This window comes from Myotis myotis, unplaced genomic scaffold, assembly GCF_014108235.1.
Source record: "Myotis myotis isolate mMyoMyo1 unplaced genomic scaffold, mMyoMyo1.p scaffold_m19_p_12, whole genome shotgun sequence".
In the NCBI taxonomy this organism is placed as follows: Eukaryota; Metazoa; Chordata; class Mammalia; order Chiroptera; family Vespertilionidae; genus Myotis; species Myotis myotis.
In genome coordinates this window covers 51012363-51039486 of record NW_023416316.1, presented here as the reverse complement: position 1 = coordinate 51039486, position 27124 = coordinate 51012363, and the positions used below count along the sequence as shown (strand labels likewise).

Below are 27124 nucleotides of genomic sequence, written 5' to 3'. Positions count from 1 at the left end.
GGTTGGATTGGGAATATTTCACATTAGTGGCTAATATAATGCATAGGTAACTGTTGAGAAAGAATAGTAATGATAAAATATGAGTAACACATAGCACTAGTTGTTATGTGTTACTCAAGAAAAAAAATGGGAACAAAAATTTCAGTATGTCAGCTTTATTTTCCAAAGTTAAGAAGTTTGACAGGATTTTATGTAATGTTATATATATAGTTGAGGTTTTGGGGGGCATTCAGAGTGGGAGAGAGATTGAGCAGAGACGGAGAAGTCATGGGGTAGTTTACATACATGATCTATAACGATCTCATCGTAGGAATAATTAAATTGCTTCTTAGAAAGCTTTACAAGCCTCGTCAATATTGCCACAAATGAAGATTCTGATGCATATTTCTGCATGAGGGGCTGAGATTCTGCATTTCTAACAAGTCCAGAACCATCAGTGAGAATCTCCAGCTTAACAAGTACCCCAGGTGATTTGTATGTGCATTTAGTTTGAGAGGTACGGCTGTGTATCTTATTTTTGCTTCTGAGATGGTAATTGGCAAGAAAGTGGTAAAAGGAAAAGAATAGGAAAACAGGGCATTTTCCAGGGGTTCATTAAAGTAGCCAACCATGCAGGGTTAGTAGGCCCAAATATGCTATGTATTTTCAGATGAGGGAGGGATAAGGATCTAACGGTCATGATGGCAGTCACAGAACTGAAGCTCCAAAGCTTATCTGTATGCCTGCAACAGTTGAAGTGACATGAAAATGAATGTTGCCATGGTAACCAATTAATTTACATGAAGGTTAAACCAATCCTGTGAACTTTCACACATTTTTATAGCTTTTCCAGTATAACTATCTCCAGTAACTAAAGGATCATTATATTATGCTTGAAATTACAATTTACAATTGTAATTTTTTCTCAAATGTAGGTAATTATATAACATGGCACTTTTACCATGAGCATTATTATTTCTTTTAAGCTTTATCGATTAGTTGAATGTCAATTTAGGAAAATTATGGCAATGTCATTAATAAAAAAAGAGTTTGGAAGATCTCTGTAATATACCCATTAATAGATTGAGACTATTATTGCCAAGCGTATCAACACAGTAGGAAACATTGTTACAAAATTTCAATGTTTTGAATAATTTGGAGAGGCATTTTTTCAGGAGAGTGATATGTAAGAATAAAAACAAAACAAAACAAAATGATCTATACATTTTCTTTTATTTATGTATTTTTAATCCTCACCTGAGGACATGCTGAGAGAGAGAGAGAGAGAGAGAGAGAGAGAGAGAGAGAGAGAGAGAGATCAATGGTTTGCCTTCTGTATGTGCCCCAACTTGGATCAAACCCATAACTCATGTATGTGCCCTGACCAAGAATCAAACTTTCAGTGCACAGAACAGCGCTTCAACCACTGAGACATTCTGGCTGGGCAGGATCCATACATTTTATTGTATTGTATTTTATTTTAAATACGTTTTTATTGATTTTTAGAGAGAGCTAGAGAGATAGAAACACTGATGATAGAGAGCCATCAGCAATAGGCTGCCTCCTGCATGACCCCTGCTAGGGATAGAGGCCACAACCCCGGCATGTACCCTGACCAGGAATCTAACCAGTTACCTCTTGTTTCCTGTGTCGAAGCTTAAACACTGAGTCACATTGACCAGGCGGATCTATACATTTTATTTTTTTATTTTTTTTAAATATATATTTTATTGATTTTTTACAGAGAGGAAGGGAGAGAGATAGAGAGTTAGAAACATCGATGAGAGAGAAACATCGATCAGCTGCCTCCTGCACATCTCCCACTGGGGATGTGCCCGCAACCCAGGTACATGCCCTTGACCGGAATCGAACCTGGGACCTTTCAGTCCGCAGGCCGACGCTCTATCCACTGAGCCAAACCGGTTTCGGCCGGATCTATACATTTTAAATTAAGACATAATTCCCCATCCCAAAATTGATTGCTTAATGTTGTTTCTCTATCTATTATACACCAGACATATTTGTAATAATTGTTTTCATTTTATACCTTTTTATTGAGCATAAAACTTTATTTAGCAGTTTAACATTTTAGTGTTTCATAAGAACAATTTCAAAACAGATATCCCATTACAAATATGTTAAAGACACCAAGGCCAAAAGGCTAAAATACAAATTTCAGCCTATTATGCTTATTGCCTACCTTTTTTCAAATCCTGCATTTTGTTATGTGGCAGATTTCAAATAATTTTCAGTTATGTAATGAAATCCTCACAAAAGTCCTAGGAGGTTAATGATTTGTCTTGGTGTTAATTTACAAATAACTCTTTCCTCAGTAGACTTTAGATTATGGAAGATAATGATTATTTTGTGTTACTTTTATTTCCCATAATATATAAGGCATGTTATTTCATAGTAGAAAATTAATAACTTCAGACAAATTTGAGTACCCAAAGAATATGTTACAGAATTTTCTAGCACATTAAAATGTATCCAATTGATTTAAGCAACCTAGTTAAACTAATAGGGTGATATAAGGCACACCTTTTAAAAACAGCAGTTTTACTGGGATATGAGTCACATACCATAAATTTCACCTTTTTTTGTACATTCTATTTAAGTGTACAATTCAGTATATTCAGCATTCAGCAATGAACAACCAACATCACTATCTAATACTGGAACATTTAAATGTTCATTATGTATCGAGAGTTTACAATATGCCAGGTTTCACTGAAATCGCCTACTTTTTTTCCAAACAGATTGCCTACAATTATAAGACTTTCAATTCTGAGATAATAAGCTTGACAGTCCTGAAAGAAGTCTTCATTTTAAAAAACAACAACATTATTTTTGTTTTTCTAAATGGATACAAGACTATATGGTTTTCCAAAAGAAGCATTTCTGATAGCCTGTACCAAAATTGTGCATATAACATGAAATTTACATATTTTGCAAAATCCTATGTATTCTAATATTTAATGGCAGAAAATTCTAGAAATTGACATGTCTGATAAATAATGCACAGTTTCAATTTAACATTTAATAAACTGGACAGTTTGGTGCTGCGACTGTCTAAAATTAATCATAATATATTGGAATTACAAGACCAGAAGGTTTTTCATTTATTTACTATTCATGTAGATTTATTTAAAAAAAATTAAGAGTGCAGTCAGAAAAGTCACTATCTGAAATGTCATTCCATGAATTCCTCTAATGCCTAGTCACATCCAAAAAATCCATTCATTAATGGAATTAATTAATCTATAAGAGTACTAATTCAAGTACAATCTTCAAATACAAATAATTTACAGTTCATATAAACATTGCTCTAAAACCTTCCTTCTTTGACATGGTGGAATTAGGATATTAGAATTACAAATTAGCAATCATTCTTCTGAGGTTTGGTTACTTGGCTTAGCATAAGTCCCTTCCAAATAGTTATTCAACCAAAGATAAGTTGTACAGATGAGAGAAGTATATAAATCTGATAAAATTCATTTAGCTAGATCTTATTGTACAAAATAAAATTTCCTGAAATGCCTCAAGGATAAAACTCTAACCCAGCGACAATGTCATTGACAGTCTAATAACATACCACAAATCTATCCCCTAAAATAGTTATCAATATCATGTTAAAATTCGCTTTTCCTCTCTAAATATATCCCAATACAGAGGGGCCTTGACTTATGAGTTTAATTCATTCCATGACTGAGCTCGTAACTCAAATTACTAGTATGTCAAATCATTAAAGTGAATGAGTGAGACACGTGATGCTGGGCTGATGTTGTGGCGTTCACTGTGACATTCACTGCGCCAACTAGCGGTGGGGTATCTGAAGCTGGCTCGTAACCCGAATTTTAGCTCGCAACTCAAAGCAAAAAATCGGCCAAGAGACGGCTCATATCTCGAAAAACTTGTTAGTGGGGACACTCGTAAGTCAAGGCCCCACTGTACTCAATATTCTTACCTGAGTCTAGCTGCATGTTGATACTAACATTCAACTTTTAAACATTTGTCCCAAATTTAACTTCATGTGCCACTTGATAAAAAAGGAGAGTAGGGGGCCAGGTTACTACACTTACTTGATTGAGTTTTTGAAGTATTCAGATCATACTACATTCTTGGGAAGATTTCCTCCTTAACAAATATTAGTAGGAAGTGGATCTTCTGAAGCCATCTTCTTACTCCTTACTCCTGCAGGGAAATGAAAGCAGAAAGCAACAGAAGAATGGCCGGGATGGTGTGGCTCAGTTGTTGAGCATCAACCTATGAATCAGAAGGTCATGGCTCTATTCCCAGTCAGAGCATATGCCCAGGTTGTGGGCTCGATCCTCATTGTGGGGCATGCAGGAGGCAGCCGATCAATGATTCTCTCTCATCATTGATGTTTCTATCTCCCTCTCCCCTCCTCTCTGAAATAAATTCTATATATATATAGAGAGACACACACACACACACACACACACACACACACACACACACACACACACTCTAGAGGCCCAGTGCATGAAATTCGTGCACTGGAGGGGGCTGTGTCTCAGCCCAGCCTGCACCCTCTCCTATCTGGGACTCCTCAGGGGATGTCTGACTGCCGGTTTAGGCCCAATCCCTAAAGTGGCAGTCAAACATCCCTCTCACAATCCGGGACAGCTGGCTCCCAACCGCACGCCTGCTTGCCTGTCTAATGGCCCCTAACCGCTTCTGCCTGCCAGCCTGATCACCCCCTACCCACTCCCCTGCTGGCCTGATCGTCTCCAACTGCCCTCCCCTGCTGGCCTGGTTGCCCCCAACAGCCCTCCCCTGCAGGCCTGGTCCCCCACTACTGCCCTCCCTGCCAGCCATCTTGTGACCACATGGGGGTGGCCATCTTGTGCAAGGGCATGATAGTTGATTTGCACATTACCTCTTTATTATATAGGATGAATGAACTGGGAGGTCCACAGCTTATTTTCTGTGCATTGGGGTTTGTAAAAAGACTGGGCAGTAGAGACCTCTGCTAATGTTAGTAAACAATTTCTGCTAACTTGAGAACAAGGAGATGTGAAGTAATGGCCAGTAACTGGAGTGAAGCACAATGAATTGAGAATTAAAAACTCAGTGTACAGTCAATTTTCTGCCACCAACTAGCTCAGTAACTGACCAAGAAAATCTGAGCATTCATTATAAAAGACTAGAGGCCAGGCTCACGAATTTCAAACTAATTCATTTGCCAACTCAAAAACCATGGCTATAATCTCAACTGCTATCTGATATTAATCCTCCTGAGTTTTTACATATTTTCTTCTCTCATCCCTCCCAAAACTAATCCTAGAGTTTTGAGAATCTGGGAACTTGGGCAAAGGAGAAAACAACCAAGAAATCTAAGATCTCAGTTCATTACCTCAACCAAAACCAACAGTGCCTTTTTGTTTGTATTGGCCCAACTCAAATGATCAAATCATGTGAATCATAAACAAAATCTAGGTGTCCTTACTGACTGTGAAAAGTTGCCGGGGTCCAGCCCCAGCAGGTCCAGGGGTCCCCAAAGGCGTAGACGGAGTCGGCAAAGAAGGAATGACATGGAGACAGCGTTCAGTTGATCAGCAGGCTAGCCAGGATCTCCAGCCAAGTTCTGGTCTGGATCTCCAGAGAGGTTCTGCTTAGGATCTCCTGCCAGGGTCTGTGTCCATGTTCTCTTGCTAGGTTCTCCAGGTTCTCCAGCCAGGTTCTGTAGCCATGTTCCCCCACTAGGTTCTCTCTCCAGCCAGGTTCAGTCACCAGGTTCTAGTCAGGTTCTCTTGCCAATTTCTGTAGTCAGGTTCAGTCCAGGATCTTTTGCCATGTTCTCTCGCTAGGTTCTGTCTCTAGGTTCTGAGGCCAGTTTCTGGCCAGGATCTTTTGCCATGTTCTCTCCAGTGAAGTTCTTCTGTCTCTAGAGAACGTTCTGTGTAGGTTCTGTGCCTAGGTTCTGTCTCTCTTGGTTCCGTATTCTAAGTTCTGTGTTCTAAGTTCTGAGTTCTAAGTTCTGTGTTCTAAGTTCTGAGTTCTAAGTTCTGTCTCTTGCTGTCTTATTACATCTGTATTTATACCAGTTGATTCAATCCTATCAATCTCTATTACAAAGGTTAGGGCGTTTCTTATCTCCATTCCAGGGAGTAAAGATTATGTAGCTTAAGCATGATTGTTCATAGTTAAAGTGATTAATTACCCGCCTGGCACTTAGTTAAGAGGTTTTATTCCCTCCCTAACTTCAGGGGAAAATCCCTACCTGGGGAAACACCCTTTCTCAGAGACCTTGGTTAAAACACATAGTGCCAAGAAGGTGAGCAAACATATTAAGAACAGTATGCCATATATGCCAGGTCCCTTGAAACAGCAAGCATGGACCGGCTCCCGGCAAAAAGTCCAAAATGTAATTAAGTGTGCTCTTTCTTGGTGGCAGTGTCATTTACTCTATGCTTAAACGTTTGTGTTTCCTGAAGCCTCTCTCTCTGTTGTACAGGCACACACGGTTGCATCATACTCAGATTCGCCAGCTGGGACTGGGGAGTGTGTGTTTTTCCTACCGGTCCTCTGCGTTAGCTGTCAGATGCACTAATCATCGCTTCCTTGCTGCATCTGCCACAGTGGAATGCAAGCTCCTGGCAAGAACAGCACCCAGAGAGCATTCCTGACAGATGCACAGTTTGCTTTAGCCAGGAGCTCAGCTGGAAAGTTTCCTCTATGAACACCTGCCTTCAGTCCCCGGAGTTGGCAGGGCGCAAGCTGACTGGGTCCCTGCTAGAAGGGGAAAGGGTTTTACACTCACTCCGCTAGGTTGCCCGACCTGAGGAACAATCTCTCAGCCAAACTCCTCCACCCCTCCTGAGCAGGCTGTCCAAAGCTCTCGGGTGCTTAGAGAACACCGGGGTTCCCTCTCTGTGAAAGGGAGTGCAGGCTTGCCTGGCTGGAAATCTGGGCACTGGACGTAGATGGGGAGCCAGGGGAGCGGGTGCAGGATGGAGCTAAATGCAGGAGGCAAAAGAAGTGCAGGAAGTAACTGAGTGCAGGAGACAGTGGGGGTCTCAGGAGCCGGCAGGGACGTGGGTGAGAGCCAGACGCCATAGGGAGCTTGGGGAAACGGGGCGCTGGAGCTGGCTGGTGCAGAAAGGGGTGCGCTTATGAGCACCAGCGGGTAACCAGGAGGTTCTGGCTGGGAGATCTGCAGCAGAATCCCCAGAGCCTCTGAACTGTGTGGGTGCGAGGAGGATGCAGGGAGTTGGGATAGGGCAGGGGTGGGAAAACTTTTTGACTCGGGGGCCACAATGGGTTCTTAAACTGGACCGGAGGGCCGGAACAAAAGCATGGATGGAGTGTTTGTGTGAACTAATATAAATTCAAAGTAAACATCATTACATAAAAGGGTACGGTCTTTTTTTTTTTTTTTTTTTAGTTTTATTCATTTCAAACAGGCCGGATCTGGCCCGTGGACCGTAGTTTGCCCACGGCTGGGATAGGGGATAGGGGGAGACAGCTAGGGGCGTGCCTTTGCCGGGAGGTTGGCTTGGGAGAGTGGGAGCGGGGTGGGGTGGGTGTTGGGTGCCTGGGTGCCTGGGCTGTGGGCTTAGCACTCTCAGAAACATGCTATGGTACTGGCAGCTGTTCCAGTAGCGGCAGCGGCTCTAGCAGCAGAGGTGGCGGTGGAGACAGCATGCAGCTCTGGCGGGGAAGGCACCCAGTGCCCATGCCTCTGGCCTGAAGCCTCTCTCCTCCCCTCCCTCCACGTGGTGGGGACATGGACGCTGGGCCTGAGTTGCCGGGGCAATGCTGCTAGAGTCCCACCGGGGCCACAGTGGGCACCACCATCTTTGTCACGGAGTGATGGTTAATTTACATATTACTCTTTCATTAGGTAGGATTTCACTCTATACCTGCACTTCAATTTGCAGAAAGACAGTAAATATTGATATTAACATTTAAACCTCAGTAAGAGTGATATTTTGTTTTCCTCTAACATTTCAGAAAAAAATTTTATTTCACTGAGTCCTCAAGTGGTTTTTTTAGTGTCAGAATCATTTTCACGTATGATAATCACTCTTAAGAGTGACATATCATCCCTTTGTCAGATAAACTATTTTACATAATAGTTTCTTCATTTATAGTATAAAACAGTTGAAACAATTTAATACATAGACATCTGAGAAAAACATATACCCCTAACAATATCATTCATTAAAGCTCTGATATAAAAATGTTATCTATTAGTTTCTCTTTCTATTAACTTATATTGCAGTGTATTACACAGTGGAACACCTTCCTCCATACCAGTAATTTATGAGTTTGCTAAAGGGTTCATAAGTACTACTGATTTCTTCATTAAGGGTAGAATTTAAATCTTCAGTTTGCTTCTTATATTTATGTAGAACAGTATCTGCATAGAAACAAGTCAATTTAATGGCTTACTAAATGTATTTTGATTAGTAAATTACCACTGCATCAAAATGATTTAAAAGATCACATTAACTGTTAAATATGATCATGTGTGATGGTAACCAAATAGCCTGATTTACACACAATTATATAAACCAACATCCTGCCATGTTATGGTCAAACTCAATATCCTAAACAATTTACGATGTATACTGAACTATGTGGTACAATGCAGTCTTTAAAATTATGAGAGAATATTTATATTCATGGAGAGTTATGTCTTACTCAATGATTAAAACAGATTAGACAAAGATAAAAATAGGGTTATCATATGATAACCACATTTGTGTATGTTTGTGTGTGTGTTGCATGTGTATATGGGGTGTGTGTATTTGTCATAATGTAACTGATAAGCTTCTCTAAAAAATACATGCAAAATACATTTTTATCATTCATTCACTGTAATCTTGAAGCAAAGGAGACAATAAAAATTACCTGCTTGTTTGTCATTCCTGCATTAAAGATCTCAAATTAGAGTAACTAATCTTAAGTCACAATAGTTTGATGTGAGCGGAATAATTTTACTGCTATTTTATAAATATTATAGTCAAAATTGTGTGTTAAATTACATGTATACTAATTACTCGTTCACTATAATTTTTCATAATATTGAATCATTATTTAACATTTGTGGTGTTTGAATTAAAATGCAATACCAGTACTAATAGAGAATGTGTTCGGTTGTATTTTTCTAGGTCTCAGGGTGGCGAATTTTTGTGTGAATTCCTAACCTGTGAGCTTATGGTAAGATGATAATTCATATACTAAATTTTGGAGTTTTTTTCCTTTATATGCTTGATAGTGTTCAGTAAAAGTAATAGTAAAAGAAATTTGTATGATCCACCTGATACTTTACTATATATTTTCATAAATATAGAAGAAGCTATATGATATTTTCTAACATAATGTTTTTCTTCAGTATATAATAGTAATATAGCCATTTGTTATAGTCTTTGCTAGGATACCAAATGAATTTGAAGGCATCATTCAGAAAGGTAAAGATTTATATCACTGGAAAATAGTTCTTTAGACATGAATGACAATTTTATATATTAAAATTTTATAGTGAGTTCTACTTGATGCCAATGAACAAAGGCAATGAGTTATTGAATGTAAAACTTACTTTATCATCTGTCAAGATTTATCAAAAATTGGTTGTTCCATGAAAGCTTGATGTTAGAGCTTGAGAGAATTGAAAGTAAAGTATGTAGCTATGAAAATAGAAGTAATAAGAAACAGCTAGTGACTTCTAAAGTGGTATTTTGGACATTACATATTTTTTCATTTCAGTGGTTAAATGCATTTAATAACATTGGTAAAAATGTAAATTTGGGCTATAAGAACAATTTCTAGAGTTTATTTGTTCCTTAAAAATAAACACGATAAAGATTTAGATTTTAATTGACATACAATACATATAATTTGGGCATTTTTAAAATTCATTTTATATTTGGGGGAAAATTATATCCTCGGAAACACAAAGACAATTGATTAAAACTCCTATTGATTTGGTCCTGCAGCATTATTGAAATGTATCTTGAAGTTGTTTAGGTGTCTGTAGGCAACCACCACCTCTAGGAGCTCTAAAGTGTACTTTTGGCCACATTTTTTTAGAAACACTCAACAAATGATTATTAAAAACAAGTACCATATAGAAGCGAGGGGAAATTCCTCTGCCCTACCAAGAGGACTTAGCTGATAATGGAAGAAATTTCTATGAAATACACCATGTGGGTATGCATAGAACAGTAAGTTTATACCCCAATTTAGCTTATATTTCACAAGTGAAGTTTTTGACAAATTATTTCAATTTGTAAACTGTTACAAAATTTTTAGAAAATTTACTATTATCTTCAATCTTCTTAATCTTCTTATGTAAACATAATATATGTAGAAAACATTGCTCATACCTTAAGTGCGCAGACTCAGTGCATTACCACAAAATGAACATACCCACATAACCTGCACTCACGTAACTTAAAAGCAAAAAGATTAAACATTAAGGTACCTTGGAGTCCCACTCCCTGGCTTTTCTAGTTAACTGTACCCACAGGGCATACACCTGACGTTGACTTGCAGAAGCATAGATTACTTTGCCTTTTTTTTTTTTTAATTCTATGAATGAAATCATACAGTAGGTACTGCTTTACTTCTTGTGCTCAACATTACATTTGTAATATTATGTGCAGTGGAAAAATCACTTATTCTTATTGTTGTGTGCTATTCAGCTGTGTGAATATCCCAAATTATGATCATTTCCCCCATTTATAAACATTTGGGTAGCTTCCAGACTTTAGCTCTTATGAATAATGGTCATAAGGACATCTGGAATATGTCTTTCAGAGAACGTATGTGTGTATTTTTTTTGGATGTATGGGACATGTTCTGCTTTAATAGATACTGACAGTTTACCAAAGTGCTTACATCAGTTTTTGACAGCTGGATGTGAGAATTTAGTTGCTCCATATACTCACTAACACTTGGAATTTTTCATCATTATATTTTAGCCATTCTGATGTGTGTGTTGGAATATTTTAATTTGAATATCTTGAGGGCTAATGTATTAAACACTGTTTAGGCTTATTTGTCATATTTATGATTATTTGTCATGTGGGTAGTCTTTTTTTATGTGTATGTCTTTTGATTTTTCCACTACATTCTTTTTATTACATTGCCTACCCATGTTTAATATATATTTAAATATATTATATATATATAGTATTAAATTCTCTTTGATATGCTCAGAGATATGTTGGGTTGGCTCAAACTGAGTCACACGCACGAGCCAACCGTTAAAGCATTAAGAATGTCAGGAGCTTCTTGGTACTTTGAAAATCTGCCATTGTAGACGTATTTATACTACATACATTGGCAAAGACTAAAACCAGGGCTTTACTCTTTCTTCTGGAGAACTAGTTGTCAAACATTTACTGGCACATACCCAGATATTTATTTTGTATAGTTTTAAATCATTCAGTGGATTTTCTCATTTCTCTCCTGATGGTGTCTTTGATGAATAGAAATTCTTAATTTTAATTCATTCTGCTTTATTAGGTTTGTTACTTGTATGATTCGGGTTTTTGTCTGTCCTTTTAAAGAAATATTTGTTTTTTCCGTGGTTGCTAAGATTTTTTTTTTTATGGCTTCCTTAAAAGCTTTATTGTTTACATGTACTGATTACCAGGTTTTAAAGATATTATTCTATGTTGTTATCTTGTGCATTCAATATAGTAAACTAATAGATTTAAATTAGAAGAGTAATTGCTTTATGAGGATTTCATCATTTTATTGTGAAATTAATATATAAATATGAAACCACTAATACTTATACTTATTTAATAATTTAATGTTGCTGTTTACAAACGATTGATAGTATTTTATGAAGATAATTTATGTATTCATGCATTGTCCACTACCAGTGTCACACACCAAAGTCAGTTATGTGGCCAATATTTTGAAAAACGTATTCAGCAGCATAAAAAACTAATATTTGCTTGACTGGTGTGGCTCAGTGGTTGAATGTTGGCCCATGCACCAAAAGGTTGCTGGTTCCATTCCAGGTCAGGGCCCATGCCTGGGTTGCAGGCTTGATCCCCAGTAGGGGGTATGCAGGAGGCAGCCCATAGATGTTGATATTTCTCTCTCATTGATGTTTCTATCTCTTTCTCCCTCTCCCTTCCTCTCTCTCTAAAAACAAATGAAAATACATATTAGAAAATGAATATGCGACTTTAATCTTAAATGTGTTAGGAGAATTTATTTTCATTATATATTATTAGATGAACCCAAAGTTTTCATACTAAACATTTTATGGAATCATTTAAAAACTCAAAATATTAGGTTAACCTTTAGGCATTCAATTAAATTTATTTATTAATTATTAAAATCTGTTTAGTTTTGCCCTAACTGGTTTGTCTCAGTGGATAGAGTGTCAGCCTGCGGACTGAAGGGTCCCAGGTTCGATTCCAGTCAAGGGCATGTACCTTGGTTGCGGGCACATTCCCAGGAGTGGGTGTGCAGGAGGCAGCTGATTGATGTTTCTCTCTCATTGATGTTTCCAACTTTCTATCCCTCTCCCTTCCTCTCTGTAAAAAATCAATAAAATATATTTTTTAAAAAATCCATTTAGTTCCTTCCAAAGTATCATATTTAATATATTACATAAACATAACAATCATGATAAATACAGCCTCTAGGAATAATTACATGATATTATTGTATGCACTTCATTAACATTTTGGCCTTTGATATTTGTGTGTGTGTGTGTGTGTGTGTGTGTGTGTGTTTAAATTTTTAGTGAGAAACAGCAGCACATTATGTACCTGATTTGTGCCCGATAGTATACAAATCATTATTATTTCTTCCTTAAAATTCTAATTCAATTATGCAAATATAAGTATGGTTGGCATGGATTGCGTTGTCTTATTATGTATGCTTTTTGAATTGCATGTGGTTTTCTTCTTGAAGTAATCATGTTGATTTAAATATATTCAATTATCTCCATAATGGTTGAAATATGTGAAAGATGTAATAAAGAATGATGGAATTAAATAATTATTTTCAAATGGAAAGTTTAATAGTTTCAATATGCACATGTCAAATTTTTTACATCTCTGCATACTTAATCCAAGCCATTTCATTAATTTCAGAGTAACTCATAAATTAAACAATGGAAGTACAAACTAATTAATATGTTGTTTTAATAATTAGTAATTATTTTTAAAAACTTTATAATAAAAATTAGATGGGAAAAATTTTAGGCTTATAAATTAAAAGCCTTGAAACTAACGGAGGGTGGTTATTTATTTCCATGTATTTGGAGAACATGGGATTTCTATCAGAACTGTTTTTGTATTAGACTTTGTGTCTGTTTTAGGTGGTCAAAGTGATTACACAATCTGACCTGTATTCTGGCACATCTTACATGAAAATTTGATCTTAGGAATTTTTTGTATTTAATTCAGACCACCTCACTTCTAACTAAAATATTGCACAGTAGAAAGATCTGAATCTTACCTTTTAAGGGAAGAAGAGGTGATCATGGGACCCTTGCTTCTGTCAGGTCTAACTTTAAATCCAGCATATCCTTAACTATAATCTTGAGATCAGCATATGGTATTTAGCTATAATTAATAATACAGGAAAAACCTGGCATTTAATCGGATAGCTTCGCATTCAAAGAGCTCCTCTTTACCCGTGATAACCATAATTTGTGTCAGCAGAAGAATTATTATGATATGGTAAAAGCCAGAAAATTAAAACTTAAATTATCTCAGAATGTTATCTATCATTTATATATATTGAATTTTCAATCTCATGTAAATAAATAGGCTTAAGTATGTTTATTTAACATCACTCGTTCCATATTGTAATGACAAATCTAGTGAGTTTATTTCAATGTCTAATTATTATAAAACTGCAAATATGTCCTCTTCAATGCAAAGCGCTCCAGAATATGCATCCATTTCAACCATTGTATCTTATTCTAATCTGGTGGGATACAAGGAGAGATAATGTCATGATGAGCACCTTGTTATCTTGAAATAAATTTGAGTAAAATAAGTTTCACTTATTTTGCTGGATTCAAAGAGTTAAATATACTTTTAAGTTAAATTGATAAGTTCCTATTATTGGCTTACAGCAAGGTTATGAGTATTTTAGTCCATAAGTAGATTACCACAAAGGATTATAAAGGTATGAAAATATGTCATAGAAATTCTGCTAGTTCCCCAGCACTGTTGCCAAGTGTTCTGTAATGGACAATAATCTGTGTCATTGCAAAAGCAAACTGAATGATAGGGAGGGTGGAGAGAGCCTGAGGAAGTTGAGGAAAATTTATTATTACTCCAAAATATATAGCAACATTTAACAGATTCAATAATTATCATTCTTTTGATATTTATACTATACTGGTTATTTATATTTGTAAGAGGCAATGGAGTGTGTGTGTCTGTGCCAGAGGTAGAGAGAGAGGTTACAAATTCTCTAAATATTTGAAGCAGCATAATTGAGACCCACCTGTCCACTACCCTTGCCTCCACCTTAAAAATACTATTTAGCCTGGCTGGCATGGCTCAGTGGTTGAGCATTGACCTATAATCCAGGAGGTCACGGTTCGATCCCCGGTTAGCTCACATGCCTGAGTTGTGGGCTAGATCCCCAATGTGGGGTGTGTAGGAGGCAGCCGGTCAATGATTCACTCTCATCATTGATGCTTCTCTCTCTCCCTCTCCCTTCCTCTCTGGAATCAATAAAAATGTGTTAAAAAATACTATTTAATATCTGTAAATCAGTGGACAGTTCATAAACTCTGAATATCTGCAATTTGTAAGCAATCCTAGTTTTCTACGTATATATTTGTAAAATGAGTTTTTGTCCCAGCTATAAAATCTGTAAAATTAATTTAGCTAATGTAGACTCTCCCTGAAAGTGTAACTAAGTGGTCTTTTTTAAATTTAATAAGTCTTTGAAACCAGGTGTTAAGATGTTAAAATATGCTTCTCTCTTATTATAAGTGATGATGTTTATAATCAACTAATACCTAAACTCAAACAAAACTCTTTTTGAAGTTTATCCCAAACGCCAACGGGTGCTAACATGTCTCTTATTAATTAAATTGTTTTTCCATATTCATAGTATGTATAGCTCCATTAGGTTATAAATTTATTATAGAGATGGCATTACTGTGTCATCAATATTTTAGTGAGTCTGTTTATAATAGCAGAGTAAACAAGTTTATCATTGTGAACATTTTATTTTTTTCATTTCATAGATGTAGTTTCAAAGTCCGTAATTCATTTTCACATACACATATATTTTACTATACCGAAATACACTTTTATCTTTTAACCTGATCATTAAAGTAATATTATTAACTTCAAATTGTTCATAAAATTTAATTTTATTCATGAATTTTTATAATTTTTGTAAAAGTATTATTAAGGGTGGAAGTCAATTGTTCTTCTGATGTAGATTTCAAGTGTGCCACATAATATAGATAGATAGATAGATAGATAGATAGATAGATAGATAGATAGATAGATAGATAGATATAGCTAACAAGCTAAGTGTCCGACCGTCTGGGTAATGACTTCACGTAGCAATGCCTGGCTTCCTCTCCCTATTGACTTGCCTCCTTGCAGTTTCTTCAGCCCAGGAACATGATTAGCTTTATACTCAGGTGGAAACATTTCACACTGTAACCAAATATCTGTGAAGCATTTTCCTGTGCCTCATCTCATTTGATCCTCACAGAAGTCCTGGACTAGGTAGATAGGAGACTTGGTGGAATCCTATTTTCTTTTCATTAGTCAGGGATTTAGAAAGCTTAGAAACTTGACCTGACCAAAAATAAGAAATGGCGGACCTTAAAAATTACTTCAGGTTTTCTCACTGTGCATAATATAGTCAAACACTGCTGCAGTTAAATATTTTACCCTTTGTTCTCCCTGCGTGATCTACAATAATAATCTTCTTCGTGTTGATGTTTACTCTTTCAGGCAATTGTGTTACTGACAATTACCTGAAAGAGAAGTTGGGGTGCTTCACTGGGCTGGAAAAAGTTTAGCTAAATCAGAAAGCAGGTCTAATTAAGCAAATTTATTCTATATGTATAAAAGCCTAAGTTGGCCCTAACCGGTTTGGCTCAGGGGATAGAGCGTCAGCCTGTGGACTGAAAGGTCCCAGGTTCGATTCCAATCAAGGGCATGTACCTTGGTTGCGGGCACATACCCAGTAGGAGGTGTGTAAGAGGCAACTGGTCGATGTTTTTCTCTCATCAATGTTTCTAACTCTCTATCCCCTCTCCCTTCCTCTCTGTAAAAAAATCAATAAAATATATTTTTTAAAAAAAAGGCTAAGTTGACTTATGCATGCATGATATATATAAAGCTCTCACTGGCGCCAATCACATGCATGTGTTTCCATCTGTCGTTGAGCATGAATTTGGTTGACACTTCTATTATATAGAAAGGATGAATAGTGATATTAAAATATTTCTTCTAATTAATTTCCTTTCAATGTGCATGAATTCGTGCACTGGGCCTCTAGTGTTTTATAAATGGCCTACCATGCAAAATTGTTTTGAATACTATAGCTAGAGCATTTGCCCATGCATGAAATAGAGATATAACTACAAAATTTTCAGGTCAAACCGCAGCACAAGGAAAAGGTTCAATATAAATTAAGGATGAAATCCAATATATTTGGAAGGGACTTCATTTTCTTCTTGAGAAACCAAAGAAGGACACACTTATTAAACCTGATATAAAATTTCTCAAGTAAAACAAAAACAAAAAAAAACTTCAAGGAGGCTAGTCGCTAGATTTTGCTAAGGATACACATAACAAAAGTATCGGCTTATTCATTGTCGTATTTTAAACTTTTGGAAAAAATTTTAGTTAAGAATACATACATAAAACATTAAAATACATGGTGCCTATTCTGGCACATGGAGAAAGGATTTCACCAGGGACCAAGCATATGAGAATATTCAATAGTAACTTATTGAAAGTAAGCTATGAGCAGAACACAGTGCCAATCACTGGATTACAGACTGAATAAGAGCTCATTTTTAATATCCCTGATTAATGAAAGGGAAGGATATATGGATATGTAAGTCAGCCCCAAAGCAGTAAGTTTTATTGAGCATGCAGATTGTGCCAGGCAATGTGCTAAATAAACACTTTGTGATGATTATCTGATGGTTATCTTTTAATTCCTATGATATCCCTGCGACAGAGGGACTGTTGCTTCTAGCAAAAACAGATTAAGCTATGAAACTTGCTCAAGGCTTCACAACCAGGGAGATGTGTAACAAAGATGATAAATCCTATTAGAAGGCTATGTCGCAAATGCCACAGGGGAGGCTAAGAGAATAATAAATGCCTACGGGAGTCTGTGAAGTTGTCCTCCTTTGTGGGTGTAAAATCTGAGCTAGGTTTCAGGAAGAATATGAGGTTTGCTTGGTGGTGAAGGCAGATAAGGGGAATGTTTCCATCTAATAAGATTTTCTGGGAGCATAGCCTCTTGGCCTCCATTTCATCATTTGTAATGGGTGATAGTGGACAATATGATTGCTAACACATTTTGAGGTCAAAATTTTGAGATGCTAGATCTATTTACATTTTTTTAAAAAGGATAGGAAAAGAAAAAAAAATAACTTCTGCGTAAATGTTGATGCGTCTGAGAATTTTGCCAAAAATGCAAGATTCTCCAGAAAGAACAAAGATTTATTTCGCCTGTCCATGGAAAAAAACACCATCAATATACTCCAGGGAGCTGGCTATGAGTTGAATTTCTCCCCTTTCACGGATAATAGGAGGAAACTCCTATAGTGACGTGGGGTGACAGCCTAGCTAAACTGTGGTAGTTGCTAGCTCAGGATTCAGAATTCTATAATCCTAATTACTCTTGGGCAGGGCTCTTTTCTCTTGCTCTTTCCTCTAAATGTATTTTTTAATTTATTTTTATTGTTGACAATATCACAGATATCCCACATATCCCCTCCCCTTTGCTCCCCTCCATCTGACCCCCCCTAAGGTCATCCCAGGCCTTCACTGCACTATTGAATTTATATGCATATATGCATTGCCCCTGGACATCCCCAACCCCCCTCCTCTAAATGTTTCTTAGTTACTGAAGGAAAACTTTATGTTTTAGACAGAAGGATTGCCCACATTCACAAGGGAAAAGCCAAGGCATTTATATGCCCAGACAGGCATTACACAGTCCTGGTGGTGATAGCTACTTAGACTCCCAGGAAAAAAAAAGCGTAGTTGGGAAGGTAGTCAAGGGAAACAAATAGAAAAATGGCTATGATTGCACATTCCCTTTAACTTGGGGTTTTTCTTTTTGGAATATGAAATGAACAGAGTTCGATGCATTCGTTACAAAGGGCTCCCAAAACTTTTGCAATAGCATCTGTAATTCTAAGACATTAGCATGATTTATTGGCCAAGGAAAAACTTGGAGAACCACTATTCTCATTTTAGGGAGAGTTTTGAAAGAGCAGAATAAACTTGTAAAAGCTAGATGAATCAGAACTTTCAGGACCTCAGTAACTAGAAAGCCTAGTACATACAGAATAATTCTATTTATGTAAATATATATGCCTTTGTATGTCCTTTAAGTGTTTGTGAAGTAATTAGTCATATACATCAAGGCAACCGTGTATGTGCCCAGGAGAGGATGAGAATGTTTCTGCGCTAATTGTTATAAGAGTCACCAGGACACTCAGACATGTGAAACTGATGCCCCGGTATAAGATTGTGGGTGTGCCTTTGGAATTCATGTCAATAGCAACTTTCATAATAGAAGAAAGAAAACCAATAGAACTTAAAAATCAAAGGAGAGACAGGAGCACAAAATCAGAGAAATAAAGGGGAAAGAATAGTTTCTCAAGCCAGGGGGCATGTGTTCAAATTCCGGCTCAGCCATTTACTCCTTGGATAACTGGGGCAAGGGAATTTTACTCTCTCCCTCATCTTTCAAAGGGAGGGTTAAAATAGTTACTAAATGATTTTTTTGGTGCAACATACATGATGACGACAACAATAATAACAACAGCAAGAAAAGACCATTGGATTTGGTGAGGAAATCATAATTAAAATTTTTGCAATTTATTTACCATGTTGACATTTTTTTCTTAAATGAGTATTTTGACAAACCGATATATTGACTATGTCAGTATATGTGACTATGTGCTTACCTTTGTAATTGTGTAATAAAAGTGATTTACATGATCATTCTGTCTCTTTGGTAGTATCATATTAATAGTAATAATAATTATAATACAGATGTATATACCCCTTTAATACTGTCCATAAAGCCAAATAACTTGTTTTAAAAAATGTCATCTATGTATTTTATATCAAGTAGAGGAAGTAATAGAAGCAATGAAAAAACATTCAAATTCATTTTAAGACCCTTGGGTATACCTATTTTTATGTTATCTGACAGGTAACATAGTCTTTAAATTTGGTCTTGAAACAGTATAATTATACCAAGAAAAGAAACCAGAAAGCACTTTTAGCTATATATAGGAGATCACTTATATTAAAAGGAAGTAGACATAAAAGAGTCCATTTGGAGAAATTATATATGGAAGAAACTCATCTGAGAAGAAAATGGGAATGTAGTGTAAAGGGAAGGCAATAATTGTCTGTCCAGTTAGAATGATATAGGTATAGCTATTTGATGCTGACAGACAACATTTCAAATAAAAAAGCACATCTCCAATAACAACTACTACATTGTGGAAGACACACCACCAGAATATTGAGTTCAGGCTTCTTTTATGGGCTGCCTATGACCTTTCTCTTTAATTCAGGAATGGTTTAGTTAATATAATAAATATTCTTTGCTAAAATTATATTGTGAAGAAAAAATAATAATTCAGTTGCTCAGTTCTTAAAGACTGTGTTACTCTCTGCTCATTAAAAAAAAAAAAAAAATCCAGATTAACTTACATTTTCTGAGAATGGAAAACTGGAAAATTCAAGGTAATATAATTTCTTCCAGCCACCCTCAGTGAATTTATCTAAACAAAAATGAGTTTAAGATACTGTTTAGCCAAGTGTTTTATATTCATTTAATCAAAATTTTGTGTATGCCCTAGCTAGTGTGGCTCAGTTGCCTGCAGTGTCATCCATAAACCTAAAGGTACAGGGTCAATAGCCAGTCGGGCCACATGCAGGAGGCAACCAATCGTTTCTATCTCACATCGATAATTCTCCCTCTCTCTCACATCGATAATTCTCCCTCTCTCTCTCTCCCCCCACTCTCTAGAATCAACTTTAAAAATATGTACTTCCTACCCTGGCCAGCGTGGTTCAGTGGTCGAGCATTGATCTGTGAACCAGGTGGTCATGGTTTGATTCCCAGTCAGGGCACATACCCCGGTTGCAGGCTCAATACCCAGGGTGGGGCATACAGGAGGCAGCCAATCAATGATTCTCTCTCATCATTGATATTTCTATCTGTCTCTCCCTCTCCCTTCATCTCTGAAATCAATAAAAAATATTTTTTTAGGAAAAATGTGTACTTCCTAGAGAAAATAATTACATAATTGGAGACCCAGAAAGTATTTATAATAATAAAAAGGTAATTTGCTAATTAGACCAGACATCCTTCTGGAAGTCATTCCGGACGTCCTCTGGATGAAGCCAGGGCTGGAGCGAAGCCCGGGTGCCTGCTAGCGGCCAGAGGAGGGAAGCTGCCCAGGTCCTGGGTGCTGGAGGGAAGCCGGTGCTGGCAGCCAGGGAAAGGAAAGCAAACTCTTACATGAATTTTTGTGCATTGGGCCTTTAATAATCTTGAAAGGTTCCTTTTATGGAACTGGACACATTATTTGTATATGTTTTAATCTACTTCATTAAACTTGTGGTTTGAAATGTGTCACTTTTACACAAATGTATGCTATATTAATTCTATAGTAAGTAGTTTTATCTTTCATCTATAAAATATAAATTAGAAATATTCAGGCAGATATTTTATAAATTCACACAAACATAAAAATTTATTTTACTATATTGTTGCTTTATCATTTAAATACTCAAGTTTGCAGAGAACAGTGTCAAAACAGACTTAACCATGGGTTTCTTTATAATTTCTGTGGCGTATTAAGATATTTCTTCTCCTAAAATTAGGATTTTAAAAAAAATGAAAAAGCAATGTCTTTCTTAGTATTTAGTGACAAGGAATACAAAAAATTCAGAATGTAGGTCAAACATCACAAAAGATAGAGTCAACCATAGGTTTCTAGTGAGTATTTTCATCGATAATGTACTGCCACCATCATCTCAGTCCAAGCTGGGTTGCTAAGTGAAATTAATTCCATTTTCCATTTTTAGATTTTTCTTCTGTCAGATCTAGGAGGCAGCCTGTCAGCTATCGTTAAGATTTTCTTAGCAAAGAAGTGCTAGAACATAAGAATGCAGAATGGTTAAAAACCATTGTATATCCGTAATGGTTTAGACTTAGAGCAATCCTATGCAAATGTAGTGTGTTCGACATTTCTCAGAGTAAGCTTGTTAAAGCACAGATTCCCAAGTGCCCTGCCATCCAGGGTTCTGTGTCAGTACACCAGAAGCAAAGCCCGGGAAGTGACATTGTAAGAAGCATTCCAAGGTGATTCTGATGCAGGTTGTTTTTAGATCACCTTTTGGGAATCTCTTTTTAGAGGAAACAAGAAGAGAGTATATTTTTATACGAAAAGCAAAGTTAGGAGAAAATGAGTAAAAATAATAAAAAGTGAATCCCCGGCTAGTGTGGCTCAGTTGGTTGGGCATCATCCTGTGGCCCAAAAGGTTGCTGGTTTGATTCCTGGTCAGGGCACATCCCTCGGATGCGGCTCCATCCCTGGTGGGAGCGGGTGGGAGGCAGTCAATGGATGTTTCACTGTCACATTGTTGTTTCTCTCTCTCTAAAAAGAAATTTAAAAATTATTTTTTAAAAAGTGAAGAAGAGATAATATTAAGGAGGGGAAGGGGAACTCTAGTATTAAAGTACTTAGTTAAAACTAATCACTATTTTATTTAATTTCTATGGGATGCATTTTATATTATAGAAATCAGAAACCTAAAGCTATCAATGACTTTTCCATGTATTACCAACATGTTAGACCCCAAAGCTTATGCAATTTCCATCATACCAAGCAAAATTGAGAGGATGTGTGAGACAAGGAAGAAGTAAATCATTTAAGCAATATCTCAGGAGAGACTAACTTTTTGTGTGTGTGTCAATTTCTAAAAGCCAGGTGCCAACCCTAGTCAGTTTGGTTCAGTAGAAAGAGTGTCTGCCTACAGACTGAAGGATCTGGGGTTTGAGTCCGGTCAAGGGCATGTACCTGGGTTGCAGTATCTCTCTCTCTCTCTCTCTCTCTCTCTCTCTCTCTCTCTCTCTCTCTCTCTCTCTCTCTCTCTCTCTCTCTCTCTCTCTCTCTCTCTCTCTCTCTCTTTACATGCATATGGTGATTAAACTTTAAACTATTTAGCCAGTTAACATGAGCCAATTTTGGTTTATGAAAGTTCAGTTACAATAATCTATCCTTGAAATCAAAACTTTAAAAATTACTATTTTCCATTATGTACTTGAATTTAGAAGTGGGGAAACTGAGGCATAAAGTGACTGACTCCTATTTTTTTAAAAATATATTTTATTGATTTTTTACAGAGAGGAAGGGAGAGGAATAGAGAGTTAGAAACATCGATCAGCTGCCTCCTGCACACCCACTATTGGGGATGTGCCCACAACCAAGGCTCATGCCCTTGACCGGAATTGAACCTGGGACCTTTGAGTCTGCAGGCTGGTGCTCTATCCACTGAGCCAAACCGGTTAGGGCCTGACTCCTATTTTTATTCTTCTTTTGAATGTCTTACAGATGTATTAACTAGTATTATTATATAATGCTTTCTACAATGAATAAGAAAAATACACACACACTCACACCTTCATTTTTAGAATCCATGGAAAAATTTTATCTTTGGTAATATTTTCTACTTAACTCCTGCAATCCCTTTAACCCTTCCTCTTCTCATGCACTCTTATCTGCTAGTAGGTGCTAAAATAGCACTAAGTAAGGATTAATATTTTAAATGAAAGAGATTCAAGGGTGATATCTCTCAAGAGCATTTATATTTTCATTGTGAAATTTAAAGAAATTATTCAAGTTTCATTTGGAAAAGGCTTTAATCATTCAATAAAGAAAACTGAACCTGAAATCATGACTATGGAATTAAGTAATGAAAATATTTTTAACTCTCTGATGGACAATATCTAGCACTCTAACTCAACACATTTACAGGACAAGTGCTATATATGTGTTTTCTAACTGCCATGCCAAATACTAAATCAAAATCTCTCAACTCTCCTCAGTTCTTTCATTCTATACCCAGCCCCTTAATCTTTCTACCTTCCACTGGAGTAGTTCACATAGCTGTTAGCCCATCTTCCCCCAAATCCTTAAGGTCAGCAGACTTTCGGACGCCTGAGGCTAACACCAGTCGTGTAAAATATGTTAAGGTGATTATATAATCCTAGCCAACCAAGTTGGACAATACATAGTGAAAATGGAGTTCAACACCTGATGGGCATTTTCAACTAATATTTGTGAAAAACTGGTTCAGTGAAGTTTACTTATTAAATGCCTCACCTAAGTTTTTTAGTTTGAATTCATATGGACTATCATCTCTTCACACCTTTGAATAGATTGTACCTATCTGGCTAGGGACAATCACATAATTGTGATTAAATAAATTTTCTATCTGTGAATCCCCTCGGCTTAACTTTTAATACTTACCCTATATTATTTCTGCTCTGTTTCTAGCCTCCTTCTCCCTGCTCCCAACATGTCAGAAACAAGTAATTTAGTGGCTAAGACTTTATTTCTCTAAAGGCAAACTTAACCTCTATAAAACTGTGTATGTTATCTTGCTTCCTGTTTGATATACCACGAATATCTGGGAGAATCAATATTAGACTTTTGTCGATTTGACTTTTTGATAATGAGGTGATAGGAAAAGCAGTAAATGTATTGAAAAAGAGAGCTTTAAAGCATATTAAGCTTACTAAAGCCTTTCCATAGAACATATTTAATTCTGGTAGTAATAAAATGGATGGGATTTTGTTGTAAAGCTGAGCCAAATTCAGCTTCGACTATGTCAGCTTTACATGACATATTATTAATAAACTGCCACAGTTATCACTTGATACCAATCTCTGGTGACTTTCTATTTCTGAACTTGAAACTTAAATGTGTTCTTTTTTAAATCTTTACTTTGTGAACTAGTTTCTTTTTCAAATACATCTTTCTCTACTCTGTAGAAATTATTGCCATTTAGTTAAAGGCTCCAATTTCATTATACTAATGTATTCCAAAAACCACTAGAGCATTATGTGACTTCAGATAAATAGATACATACATAGATACAGGTGTGTTTTATTTTTATGAAAATGAAGTTAGGGCAGAGTAAAAATTAAGAAAGAAGATTTACTTGAAACTTGATACCTAACAAAATGAGGAAGTTGTTAAAATCCATTTTCTCAACTAACTCTCCCCAGTGTATTTGCTGTTTTCTCTCTTTTGTTTACCTAACCCTGTTGCAGATACCCATTTCCTACTGCTCCTTCCTTTATTAATTCAAGAAAACACACTGTGCATCTGTACAAAATAGGCAGTGTGCTAATGTTGGGAAAAGAAAACTTAAAACTAAGTCGACAGAGCCTGCAGGGAATTTATAGTTCAGGAGTGCCTACAGGGTCAAGGTCATTCTCTAGGCACAAATGGGGTCATCATCTAGCAAGTTCTTTATGCTATACATGTCCCTGTGACTCTATCAAAGCTAGCTACCCATCAGAGGGAAGTTAAGAGCTAGTTTGCAGTAAGATGGAATTAGTGGGTTAAGATACATAGCATCTGATGATGGTAAATAAAGTAGGGGTAATGTCATAAAGAGGGCAAAGCAAGCAGAGAAACCTATACAGCTGTGAAGGGAAGCCTCAGTGAGTTGTAAGTGCACATATTATCCTCAATGTCATGATCGGATGGTTATTGTCAAAACTGTTTACTACTTGGGCAGAGCTGAAAATAAGACTTCTTACTCTTGGTCAGTTATTCAATCAGTATGTACCACACACTTATTCATGACACACCATACTGCTTGGGTGAGTTTATACAAATGAGATAGTACTCTTTTTGAAATACACCTGAAATCTGTAAAAGATGAATTAGTAGAATATTTGTGGTAATTAAGAAGCCTGATTTTTTTTATTATTAATCCTGTGACCCCCTAAGTCAGCAGTTCTCAACTTGTGGGTCGCGACCCCTTTGGCGGTCAAACGACCCTTTCACAGGGGTCGCCTAAGACCATCCATCATATCAGATATTTACATTACAATTCATAACATTAGCAACATTACAGTTATGAAGTAGCAACAAAAACAATTTTATGGTTGGGTCACAACATGAGGAACTGTACTTCAAGGGCCAGAAGGTTGAGAACCACTGCTAAGTCATTTGTTTTTTGTTTAGGTCCTCCTTTTGTTCAAATAGAAAACAAAGAGGATGTGCACTGTTGTGAATTTTGAATCCCTTCAGGCTCTAAATTTAATTATCTTATTGTATCAGTTGGGATGATTTTTGACCACAAGTAACAGGAAACAAACTTGCTTAAACTCTAAAAGAGGTTTATCATCATATGTTACAAGAAGGCGAAGAGCTGTAGAGTTCCATGAGTGATTAAATCAGGGGTTCATTGAGGTCATCAAGGACTTAGATTCTTTCCATCTTTGTACTCTGTCTCCTGCCACAGAGTTGTCCTTGGTCAGCTTCCCTCCGTATTGAAAGGTATCTGCCATAGCTCCAAGGTCCACATCCAGACACAAGATACCAAGCAGAAGAAAAGAACTTTACCCTCTTTGTTTGTCTTTTAAGATTAAAGAAGCTACTGCCTGGCTGACATGGCTCAGTGGTTGAGCATCGACCTATGAACCAGGAGGTCATGGTTTAATTCCAGGTCAGGGCACACGCCCGGATTGCAGGCTTGATCCCCAGTGTGGGGCATGCAGGAGGCAACTGACCAATGACTCTCTCTCATCATTGATGTTTCTATCTCTCTCCCTCTCCCTTCCTCTCTGAAATCAATAAAAATATATTTTGTAGAATTTTTTTTAAAAAAATGAAAGAAGCTATTTTGAAAAATCCCACTTGACTGCCTTCTGCCAGCAAGGATCTCTTCACATCTCATTGATCAAATGTGTCATATGCCACCTCCTAAAAGAGCCAGTTACTATTGGCTTAGCCCCATCATGTTTACCCTCTGTCTCTGAAAATGTGCCCTGCTTCCACAGAAGCTCAAGGCTACACAGAGAAGGAAGAACTTAAAAAATTCATGTTTCTTAGGAAGGAGGAATGGGTTTTGGCCAGGCATCCAGTGGTAACTGTTATACTTATTATGCTTTGTTGGTATACTACATTCTCCTGGATGAATATTTTTATATTCCCTGAATACCACATAGATAAACTGTAGGACCACTTTAGAATAAAAAAGTCTCCAGGGATATGCAAATTCATTTACTAAGTAGGCAATTCTTATTGTTTACATGTTCATCCTTTCCCCAAATTCTCTATTGACTACTCATTTTCAGTAAAATAATTTAAAAATATACAAGATTAACAATTTGGTTACTCCCTGAATGGCACAGCTCTGTTCCCATCTACAGCCACCTGCATACATATTCCATTTGCTTCCAGGCTGCTGCCTGTGCCCATGCTGTTCTCTCAACACCACACCCCCAGTAGCACCTGTCCCCTCCCGCTAACCAATTCCTCTCATAAATGTCCCTTGTACCTGACAGGCTCATGCATATATGACTGGCAGAAAAGGAGCTACTCTTCATTTCTTTAGGTTTCTGTGATATACTTCACTGCTCCTTTGAAGTGTTTAATGAGTCCTCAGGTGACCTAAGGCTCTTTCATTTTCCCATTGAGTTTTGAGCATATGCCTCTTAGATTGATTATGTTACAGCTTTACATTCACTCGATGATCTCTCTCTCCCCTGGACTTTACACTTTTGAGGGTAAAGCTGTTCTTGCTGATTTGTATTTGACCCTCTAGACACTGGCATAAGGCAAGGTTTATTGTGCACTTGATAGAGTGTGTCCCGAGACAACTGGTTGGGGTAGAGTCAGTGTACATAA

At 36.8% G+C, this 27124-nt stretch overlaps 1 protein-coding gene across 1 annotated transcript in view; it reads left to right on the top strand.

Moving 5' to 3' along the window:
- Positions 1 to 27124, top strand: part of PTPRD (protein tyrosine phosphatase receptor type D) — a 1393726-nt gene that overhangs the window by 215509 nt on the left and 1151093 nt on the right. The window contains exon 3 of the mRNA XM_036331134.1: positions 9123 to 9171. The gene's annotated coding sequence lies outside the window, so the exon portion shown is untranslated. The remainder of the gene's footprint in view (positions 1 to 9122; positions 9172 to 27124) is intronic.